This window comes from Octodon degus, unplaced genomic scaffold, assembly GCF_000260255.1.
Source record: "Octodon degus isolate 3935 unplaced genomic scaffold, OctDeg1.0 scaffold00145, whole genome shotgun sequence".
Classification (NCBI taxonomy): Eukaryota; Metazoa; Chordata; class Mammalia; order Rodentia; family Octodontidae; genus Octodon; species Octodon degus.
Window position 1 is genome coordinate 1,361,435 of NW_004524721.1, and position 11,979 is coordinate 1,373,413.

Consider the following 11,979-nt stretch of genomic DNA (forward strand, 5'->3'; position numbering starts at 1 on the left):
GCACTGCGGAGTGGTGGGGGGCGGCCCGAGGGGCTGGGAGAGGGTCCGGCCCACGCTGCGCCTGGGCTGGGACTGGTCCCGCTGGCGCAGGGTAGCAGGTAACTCTCCGCACACTCACCGGACCTGGGCTAGGACTGGGTCTGGGGGCTCCCGGAACTCGGCCCTCTTTGTTTTTAAGAGTTCTTTTCTTACATTTTCACTAGTTGCACCAGCATCTTGAAGATCTGAAACTCTTTTTTCACTTTCACTTAAACTATTTTGCAAACTTGTGATTGAGATTTTAATTTGCTCTATATTTCTTTGATTCTCCTTCACACAATCTATTTCTTTCCTGTATTGCTCTTTCAAAGAATCTGTCATTTTTCTAATCTCCATTATTTTTATCAATGTCTTCTTAGGAGCAGTTATAAATTCTTTTACTGCAATGTTTTTTTCAGATTGGGTTTTCTCCCTTTTTTTCTGTAGTTACTGCTTTACTTTAGATGCTATGATTTCTGAGAGTTCTTTTATTATTTCAGAAAAGAATTGCACTCTGATTTCCTCTATATCTTTCTGCTGTTGCTTATTTACTATTGATGGTATTCATTTATGCTTTTGATTTCAGCTAGTGTCCTCTGCACTTGTTCTGGGTGGGCATTGGGTTTCCTCCATATGTTTCTGCATTTGATTCTTTACTGCAGATTTTATTAATTCAGGGATTTCTTTTTTCATTTCCAATCTGATTTCCTTTATACTTTTCTGCAGCTGTTTCTTTATTTCAGAAGCCCTTGATTCATTGCTTTCAGCTGTGTGATTCCCAATTTTTTCTGTGTTAGTGTTCTCTGCACTTGTATGGGTCAGCGTGGGTTCTGAGGTTGCATTTTGTTCCTTCTCATCATTTTGTGTAGCACTGTCTTCTGACCTTTGTTGTAGATCTTTGTGGCAGTTATAATCTTAGCATGTACTGAGATTCAGGTGCAGATCTACAAAGTTTGGATTTATCTAGCTGTGCCTGACTTGGGTCTGGCTGCTATGCTCAGCTCCTTCCTGCTATTGCCCTTGGGGGTGAACCTGTTGTGCCCCTCTGGCAAGATTTTCCGCTCCTGGACTAGCTGGGTGGTTCTATCCTCTACACTCTCTGCAGGGATTGCAGCTGCAGGGTTTCACCCCAGGCCTGTATGCCAGGCCTGAGCTCAGCCTGTAATGGACAAGGTGGAGTAGGGGGAAGAGGCAGCTCTCCTACACATTCACCAGGCCTGCGCTAGGACTGGATCTGGGGTTTCCCAGAACACACCAGAAATTCCTACCCTGCGTGCAGGGTGTGTGGGGGTAGTAAGGATTGATGGGCAGCATCCCACGGGGGTGGAAGTGGGTTTCACCCATGCTGCGCCTGGGCTGGAACCAGTAGTAGAGAGGTCCCATTGGTGCAGGGTAGCTGGAAGCTCTCCCACACACTCACATGGCCTGGGCTAGGACTGGGTCTGGGGCTTCTGGGAACACTCCAGAAATTCCCACTTGGCGGGCAAGGTGGCAAAGGTGCTGCGGAGTGTTGGGGGATGTCTCAAGGGGGTGGAAGAGGGTCCTACCCACTCTGCGCCTGGGCTAGTACCAGAAGTACATCACGCCGATCCAGGGTAGCCAGGTGCTCTCCCACACACTCACTGGGCCTGGGCTAGGACTGGGTTTGGGGCTGAAAGACAATTTTGTAGCTGTATATTCAAAATAGTTGTGATAGATATACAGCTACATTCTCTTAATTCAGTGAATAGAGAGATTTGTTTGAATAATGGTTGTGGACAGGATTTCATGTCTCCATCTTGTACAATGAATAACCACTAAAACAAAAGTATGCAATTGTTAAGTATTGAAACTATCCTACTAATCAGTTTTGAAATTGTCTCATTACTATTTGTTTCTCAATAAAATTATTTAAAACAAACAAAGAAATCATAAGCAGAAAAAGGAAGTCAACCAATTACAAATGTTGCAGAGGTTTTGGGGAAAGAGGTACTCTTCTACATTGTTTGGCAGGATGGTAGAGTGGTACAAGCACTATGGAAATCAGTGTTGACAGATTTCTCAAAAACTAGAAATTGAGGTCCCATTCAGCCCAGCTCTTTCCATCCTCTGTAATTTGCCAGAATAATTGAAAACATCGTATCACAGTGCTATGTATACACACATGTTAATAGAAGCAGAATTTGTGGTGTGAATGGAGTGGTGCAAGGAGGCCAACTGGGCTCATTCGTTCCTCGACCATATCTGGGCATTGCTGCTGGGAAGCCGTGGCCCCACATGATTTTGGCTCAGATTAGTTTACTTCCAGTAAGAAAAAAAAATTGACACCTTCCATCCTGGCAGTTCATTTAAGAGTCTGAAATTAGGGACTTCTTGCAAATTTGGACATGGCTAATAGAGGAGCAACAAGACCTAATGGGCCAAATACTGGAAATAAAATCTACCAATTCAAACTAGTTCTTCTGGGAGAGTCTGCTGTTGGCAAATCAAGCCTAGTGCTTCGTTTTGTGAAAAGCCAGTTTCATGAATTTCAAGAAAGTAGCATTGGGGCTGCTTTTCTAACCCAGACTGTATGCTTTGATGATACAACAGCAAAGTTTTAAATAGGAGATACAGCTGGTCAAGAAAGATACCATAGCCTAGCACCAATGTACTACAGAGGAGCACAAGTAGCTATCATTGTATATGATATCACAAATGAGGAATCGTTTGCAAGAGCAACAAACTGGGTTAAAAACTCTAGTGGCAAGCAAGTCCTAACATTTTAATAGGTTTATCAGGAAACAAGGCTGATCTAGCAAATGAAAGAACTGTAGATTTCCAGGAAGCACAGTCCTATACATATGACAACAGTTTATCATTCATGGAAACATCAACTAAAACTTTGATGAACATAAATGAAATATTCATCGCAATAGGTAAAAAGTTGCTAAGTAATGAACCACAGAATCCGAGAGCAAATCCTGCTAGAGGAAGAGGAACCTACACAACCATTGAACCTACACAACCAACCAGAAGTCAGTGTTGTAGTAACTTAACCTCCAGTTCGAACCAGGTGGAATATTTTGTTTCCTAAATGTTAATGACAGTAGAATTGGAGCATTTGACCAACCCAGTTTGACTCTCAAAAAGCAGAGACTTATGATAGAGTCAAATTTCTAGCACAGAATTATTTTAAGTGTTTTAAACTTGAGTTTTAATAATACGCATGTGTCCCCCGACTAATGTTTCAGCAATAGAGAGGGAAAATGAAATCTGTGTTGCACTATTTCACTGGACAGTTGAAGGTTAAAGGCAGATGACTACCTGAATCCACAGTGAACATCCATCTCTCCAAACTGGGACAGTATTCATGTGTGAAAACAGAAATTATTAATTTGGCCTTTCTGAAAAACATTTTTAGAAAGATAATAAATATATTTAGGCTTAAGTACAATATTTAGGCAAACTTTCTTCTGTTATCTAAGGTGTACATTCAACAAATTCAGGAAGTTAGCCACAAGAAAACAGTCTCACATCTCCAAGAAGAAAACAAATATTAGTAGTGTCTAAGTTATAGCCTGTCTTACTATTTTTCTAATTGGGCTAGAGAAATCAAATGTGGGCCCGCATTCTTTAGTAATATGAAGACTAACAAATGCATTTTAATGAATTATGTTCCCTTCATGTGAGCTACTAAAAAATGAAGCAAACCAGGTATCTGATTGATTCTTTTTTTCATCACTGTAGGCCATTATGTATGTCTTGTTTGGGAGTAGGGAAGAGGCTTTTGTTCCCTTTGGACATAATACAGTCAGTGCACTATAAATTATGTACGTTCAAACTTCATTGTTTAAAATTTTATCTTTAGCTGTACTGTAAATAGGGTACTACACTGTAGCCTCCATGTATGTTTATTACTTTTCTGTAATATTTAAGAGTTGCTTAAAAGTATACAAAATGTACAGTTACTAAAACAGATAATTCTTTCTCTCACACTTTGAAGGAAAGGGCTTCAGTTTCTACATGGCTAGAACCACAATAAGCAATGTATCTGTAATTTGTAACATAAATATTACAATGTTAGCAACAATCTTGCAGCCTTGTTCTTTTTTTTTTTTTTTTTTGAACCAAGGATTGAACTCAGGCCCTTGCACTTACCAGGAAGCACTTATTCCATTGAGCCATTTCCCCAGCCACAGCAGCCTTGTTTTTCAAAGTCTTCTTTACTTTGATAAGTTCCACATATTGCACTAAGTTTTAGGCATTTTCATTATATGAAATCTACTATGTGTCAGATGATTTAATCTATTTAAGTGTCGAACTCCTAGCAGACCTCTTGTACATTTTACAGTAATTCACATTTAGTAGTGAAAACAGTTCACCAATGTTTAGTTTTATATTGAAGTGCTTAGGTTGGAATAAAGTGGTAAAATAAAACAAAAAAAGCAGAATTTGTCATAAATGAATCTTGAAAAAAATCCAAATGTCTATTAACTGAGGAACGGATAAAGAAAAAGATGCAGTATTTTTAAATCATAGAATATTACTCATCTATCAAGAAAGATAAACTCAAGGCTTTTATAGGTAGATGGATACAACTAGAGACCATACTCTAAGTGAAATAAATCAGACATTCATGCATAAACATCATATGTCTCCCTAGTGTAAGAATCTGAACTAGTAAATGATCCAAAAGTTACAATACATACTGTGAAAATGAGAGTATTAAAAGGGAAGGAACAATAGGGATGAAGTAAAGAAGAAAAGCAAGAAAGAAGGAAGATAGATGGATGGATGGATAGACAGATAGATAGATAGATAGATAGATAGATAGATAGATAGATACATACATACATACATACGTACATACATACATACATACATACATACATACATACACAGGATAGCTTGGATAAATGTTCTAATGATTTTCACGGGTCTAGTGTAAGGAATAGTTAATGTTTTTTATTCCTTCTTAATTTTTTGACCAATTTTGCTGCTTATTTGGTAATCTAAATGATTAATTTGAAGACAACAATATCCAACACAAAAATTGTTGAATTTATATAATTTTGTTTAGTGAAGTTGTGTATCGTTTCCAAAGTTTTAATTTTTTTTATTCTCTTTAAACATAAAAAAGCAAATCAAAAAATGGAAGTATAAATTTCTCTAAGGAAAACAAATAATCATTAGATCTTAGAAAGAAGTCAGTCATTACTGTCAAAATTAAAGTGTTTCAAGTATTGTATCATGATAGGAACAAAACAGTCTAAAATCATGTTGATCACCTACTTTTGTAATAAGAACCAATGAGAACACTTAGTTAATGTACTTGAAACTGAAAATTATTTGTATTATTGATTTTTTATGTTGAGATGGAAAGACAAACTTAGGACTCATTAACAGTAGCAACGCACTTGAACATGGCAGAGAAATAGTTTGAAAAAATGAACTTTATTTGGAAGGGAATATAATTATTTTTAATGTTACTTTAAGATAATCATGTGATTCTGTTATATGAACATTAGAATCATAAATTAAAATACTTCAATATGAGCAATAACAAAGGCATTCTACTCCAGTGTGATAGTGGTAAAGGGTTGGACAGATCCAATCATACATGGATATTGTTAAAGGGAACATTTCCTGAGGCTCAGCTTCTTTCTCGGCCTGTGTCCCTCTCATGGCATACAATATCCAGTGGCACCCAGTTGGCAGTGGGCTCCTTCCTCTGTGCATCTTTAGAGAATATGTATCTTATTTGTATTACTTTTAATTCCTTGGATTTAGGTTACCTCAAAAGAGTTTGGCTGGAGCAAAGTGTTCAAGGTCAGGCCAATTCTAGTGAGCAGAGCAGGAGCAGTCACTCTGGTCAGTCGCTGGGCATCATGTGCCCTGGGGAGGACTGTGAGTCCTCTGGGTATTGACCACTATAGCTGGTAAGAAGTTCTCATAAATTATGTTGTTTGAATTTTATATATTCTATATTAAGAAATATTTTAGGGTATGTCAAGATGGCTCAGTGGACTAAACACCTCCTTAGGCAAACACAGGGACCTGAGTTCAATCTCCTGCATCACATGGTGCACTGGCCACTGAGACTGGGCATGGTGGCACGTGTCTGTAATCCCACTGCTGGGGAGGCTGAGACAGAAGGATCACTATGAGTCTAAGCTGTGGAGTAAAACCCTTTGCCAAATACATAAAAACAGAAAGAATAAATATTTTTACATCTCTTGGATGTATCAAGTTGGAGGAAATGTGTTGAAGCCATCCTACTTATTATTACTTTCTACTTGTATTTGATTTTTTTCAAAAAAATGTTGTCTTTAGTAATTTCAGCTAACAGTAATGAAATGCAAAAATATTCTTTATGTATTATTTATTCCTATGAAAAACAGGCATATTTTTATTAATAAGATTAGTAAATAGTATTTTTATTAACAATAATATAAATGAAATACTGACCTACAGATGTTATTTGTATTTTGCTGATTAGCCAATTATTGTCCCTTTTCTCTTTCTGGAGGCAATCTCAAACCCCTAAGTAGTAGACTTGTGTCTTGAATCTGTTTCATACAGGGAAGCTTATCCATCTTTATTTGTCTTTCAAGGCCCTGGCATTTGAAATGTGCTGGCTATTTATTTTCTAGATTGTCCCTCAGTTTGAGTTTGTCTGATGTTTTTACTCCTGGTTAAGCTCAGCTTGTACATATTTTATGAGAATATTATGAAACTTTGACATTCTTAGGCCAACTTTTAAGCAGAAAGCATAAAATATTGACATTTCACCAAAGACATTAATTTAGATAATTAAAGACATCTTAACTTTTTCGTCAATAAGTTTTTGTAAATGATATTTAATGAAAATATAAATGCTCATTTTCTCACCATATTTTTGGCCCACTACTTTTAGCATTTATGGCCATTCAAACCTTTAATAAATTTGCTCATGATGCTGGCAAATTATGGTTTTTTATTTTCACTATTCTTTCTCTGTTTATGAGTTGGAACTATATCAAAAGAAAATGTTTTGCATTTTTTCCACGCATTTTTTACTTCATTATTTTTATAAGTAGAAACCCATGGAGGTTTATTATGTTATATAGATTAAAATTCATTGCAACCATTAATTTTTTTCATACTCAAGTCTTCTCACATTTCCACTTTCCTATTTTTATGATGTATATTTTATATACTCTTCAGAACTAGCTCTTATGCTTTTTCCATTTTTAGTAATTATAATGACAGCAAAATTCTTATAACAATGAAATAAATGTATGTATATATTATATATTTAATCTAGCAAAAATCAATGTTTCATACATACAAACAGATTTTCAAAATGTCTTAAAATTATAGTAAATTATAGAAAAGTACAGTGTCTTTATCTCAATGAGTCTTGGCTCACTAATAGTGCTTTCTTCATAACCACAAAGTTATATTTTCAAGATAAATGGGTATGGTAGCATCATAATACTGCATGTAAAATGAATACATTCAGGTTATCCTTATTCAGAGACTGGGTGTGCTGGTGTTTGCCTGTAATCCCAGCACTTGGGAGGCTGGAAACAGGAGAATCGCTACATATCTGATCTGTGTAGTGAGAACCTATAGACCCTGTATTAAATGCATTTAAAAAAGAATGAAACTACCAGGTGCACCTTATTCAGAATTACAAAACTGGAAATATTTTTTTAAAATCCCTAATTTCACACATATACCCAAGCTTTCAAATGAATTTTAATATTTATCAAGAAAATAAAAAAATCCTCATTGTTCTTTGAAGCTAAAAGATTTAAACACTGTTGTCTAGCAATAATTTATGACCCTTAATTTGTTTAAATTTTATTTGCTTGTGAGTACCGACGTTTTTTGATGTTCTGTGTTGAAACAATCTTCCCCCCAGTTGTTACATCCCTCTGCTTAATTAATGGGAGGATTGACACACAGCCACACTTGTGTTTAATCTAAGACCACCTTATGTTTGGCTTGTGCAATCACTGTTAGCACATGGACAGTTCATGGTGGTGATGAGAGGGAACCTGGGAATGGTATAGTTTGAGATTTATAAAGTAAACTCAGCTAATGCTAGTAGTGACTAATCAACATCTAATGCTCCATTTCAAATATTAATTAATTCTTTTTTCCCCTTCATATTAGTTTAGTGCTAGTCCAAGTCATCAGAGGAGAGATTTGCAGCTTGAAGCAAGAACACTCATGCATTTCCAGAGACTGTTATTGATGGTAGTAAATGCAGTGATTTCAGACAACCAAATTTAGAGAAGAAAAATGAGTTTTGGAGAAAATTCTTTTGCCTTTGGCAAGTGTGATATTTTAGGTTCTCAATAAGTCCTTTTGAACCTAATAGAAATAGTTTTTTCACATCTGTTTTGATAATCAGATATTCTGGTAATCCAGTACTAAGACCCTTATATTTCAATATTCATATTAATACCCAATTTAAAGTACAAAAGAAAATAAATAGAAGCAATTAGCTCAAAAAATCTAATCATAATAGATTTTGATTGGTCTTCAATGTGAATACCAACACTGTATATTTATTGAATTATATTCATATAGGGCTAAAATATTCTATTAATATTTGAATGAATTTCTGCTTTGTTTGCTTGTTTGGTTGGTTGGATGGTTGTTGTTTTCTTTTTTTTTTTTTTTAAGACAGGGTCTCAATACGTAGTTCAAGCTGTCCTTGAACTTATAATGAACTCCAACCAAACCTCCTTCAACTCAAGTCCGTCCTTCTGGCTCAGCCTTTCAAGTGCTGGAATTGCAGGCATGCACAATTCCTGGCTTGAATCTTCATATAGAAAGAATATTATATATATATATATATATATATATATATATATATATATATATATCTGGTACTCTTCTCTTGTTTCTGGGACAATTACCAGACACTCAAATTAGGGAAGGAAAGATTTATTTAGTTCACAGTTACTGGAGGTTGCAGTCCATACTTGACTGGCTCCAAGACAGAGTGACATAGGGCAGAAAGCATCTATTCATGGTGACAGCAAAGAGCAAGAGAACAAGGGAGGAGTGGCAGCAACAGTGGCTATGGAGTACAAGTCTGCCTCCCCTAGGTTGTATTCAGGCTATCTGTCCCAGGCTGGGTGTAGAACTCACACCTATAACCCCAGTGGATCATGAGTTAATCACAAACTCTAGAAGTCCACTATGAGTGTATGTGGCCTTGGGGGGCACAACTAGACACAAACTATAACAGCTTACTTTGTTTTGAGGTTTAATGATTTAAAAGGCTATATGTAATTCATTTGAAGGAATCTTCAACATGGGGATGGCATAGTGCTGAATTAAGCAGACAGGATACTATTTAGCTTTGATGGTATTATAGTTACATGAACTTAAAAATGTGTCCTTTGTCTGTATTTTTCTACACAGAAAATATGAAAGGAATATTTTACTCATTTTCTCCCAATTAAGTTATGAAAGAGTAAGATAAACTATATATTAAAAGGGAAAAATCTAAAAGTGATAAATCTGTTCCAATTGCCTGTTTGCATCTTTCTAACCTCTATGAACCTTTAACCAAATCCATGTTTAACTCCAGGGTTAGAGTAAGAGAAGAAGGGGTAGATGAAAGATTGTTTCCATCAAAAATTGTGGCTTTCTGCAATACCGTGGGTGAGAAACAGGACAGATGCGCCTCAAACACTAGCTCTGTAGGGCACACAGCTTCCCTTTTCTTTTGTGTTTTCTATAACAATTCAGAATTTTAGGAGTGTGTTCAATTTGTGAGACACCATCATGTGCTATGAGAGGATCACTTGCTTTATTCTTTTTCAAGATCAAGTATAGACCCAGGAGCTTACAGTTCTGTTGTTTTCATGAAGAGTGGATCAAAGACACCCTGCCATCAACCCACGACTTTGGATCTTGGTCTCTTGACATTAGATAAGCAATATGACTTAGGCTATTTCAGTGAACAGCTTAGCTCAAGAATTGTGGGCCTCACAAAGAGTGCTAAAACTGAGTGGGAAAGAGGACTTGGAACAATGTTACATAAACTAGGTGTTGGAAAGCATATAGATAGCTGTTTGGGGAAAACATATTATTCAACATCACCAAGGTAGCACTTAGTATACTTTAAAAAGGAAAACAGTTTCTAAGTCTCTTAAAATTATAAACAGGGGAAACATACCTATCCAGAAAATTGGGGCTCAGTGTGTATAGGGTTCAATAATTGCAAACAGTTCTAGAAGCTGTTGGTCAAGGGCACCATGTCTCTTAAAAGACAAGCCACCAAATGTTACTATAGACATTCACTTTTAAAGACCGAATGCACAAATAAATCGATTCTGTGAGAAACCTCAACAAAGGCAGGGAAAAGATCTATCTTTCCTTTTGGATTTTTTTTTTCATTGCTAAAGTGAAAATCTCTCCCCTTTTAGTTACATTTTATCACTGAAGCAAAATTTAAAAGTTGCCTAGAGATTATGTACAAAATTATACACATTGGGTACATGTGTTTTTACCTCCAAGTGCCCTTAGAGATTTGTGCTTAGCAACATTTTTAAGTTACTCTTCATTTTTTATAATTATTCATATCAAAACACTTCTGTTTGTGTCTTAAGAGAGTTCTCTCAAAAACTAAATTTATTATGAAAGTATTAATAATTCTAGAATCTATAATTTGTGGTAATAACAGAGGCTCATGGGGGAATTATTTAGCTGAAAAGATCATCATATGGTTGTAAACTTCATTTAAGAAGTGACATGTAAGATACATTATAAAAATTTCTAACACACTTAAAATAATATTTTCATAAGACTTAGCTTTGAGGTAGAGATGTTTATATTCTCATCATTCCTTTTGCAAGGATGCAGGGGTTTATGGTTAGAATCTTTGTTTCATTGTTTTCTTATGTCATTACCCTGGGATTTTAGAAAGTGTGTTTATGATGTTAACAACTTTTAAGAAAAATAGGGTCTTTCCTCTTATAAGTACACAAAATAGGCTAAGTAAACCAATTTTTAGAATTAATATTCTATGATTGAATATTGAAAAGCTGTGATGCAAACCCTAATTTTATTTGTTAACTTATTGAATTGTTTTGTCACAACCACGATGAAGGTATATACTACTTTCTTTATGCTGCAAACATCCTGCCCCTTGTACCTTGCTTTCAATTATCTATTTTAAACCTGAAAGCTTTTTTAACTTATAAATATACAATGTTCTTCTCAGTTTTAGATAAAGGTTCAACACAGAGCCTACATTACCAATCTTGTTTTAGATTTTCTAAGAATGGAGTTAGAATACTTCCTTTTTAAATCATCTCTTGTTAAGGCAAAGTTTTGTTTTCATTAAAATAGAGTATACAATAAAAAATGGTTTTCATGAAGAAAAAGATTTTGAGTACTGTGTTTCTAGTAAAAATATGATATTGACTTTTCTTTCTGAGTGTCTTGTGTTCAAATAATAAGCCCTTAACTTATCAATACATTCTTCTTTAGTAGATATCTAGGTTGATTTTATTTTATTTAATTTTTTCATGTATTTAGTACAGGACTTAAAGGGTGTCACTACATAGATAAGACTCATAATAATTCTCCTGTTTATAGCCTCCTAAGGGCTGGATTACAGGCATGTGCCACCACGCCCAGTCTCAATTGCCATCTAAGTGCTCCCGAAGGGCGGTACTGGCACAGGAGGCCAGGGATCGGACCTGGGTAGCTACGCTGTGCCTAAGCAGGTGCTTTAGTCTGCTGAGCTATCTGGCTAGTCCTTAGGTTGATTTTAATTTTGTTTAAAATCTATTCAATATTAGTCATCTATTAATCATAATGCTAGTGAATATAAAGTTTCTTCTATGTTTTAGTTTTTATTGACCTTTTTATTTTTCTTTGGGAAATACAAATACTAAACTTGTTATGTCACATAATAAATGCATATCTAACTTTACAAAAAACTTTCAAAAATTTTAATGTATTCTCTCTCTGTGTCCGTCTGTC

General features: G+C 35.6%; 1 pseudogene; it reads left to right on the top strand.

The window, feature by feature from the left end:
• The first annotated feature begins 2,384 nt into the window (after positions 1–2,384).
• LOC101590788 lies at positions 2,385–3,073 on the top strand (annotated as a pseudogene).
• The last annotated feature ends 8,906 nt before the right edge of the window (positions 3,074–11,979 follow it).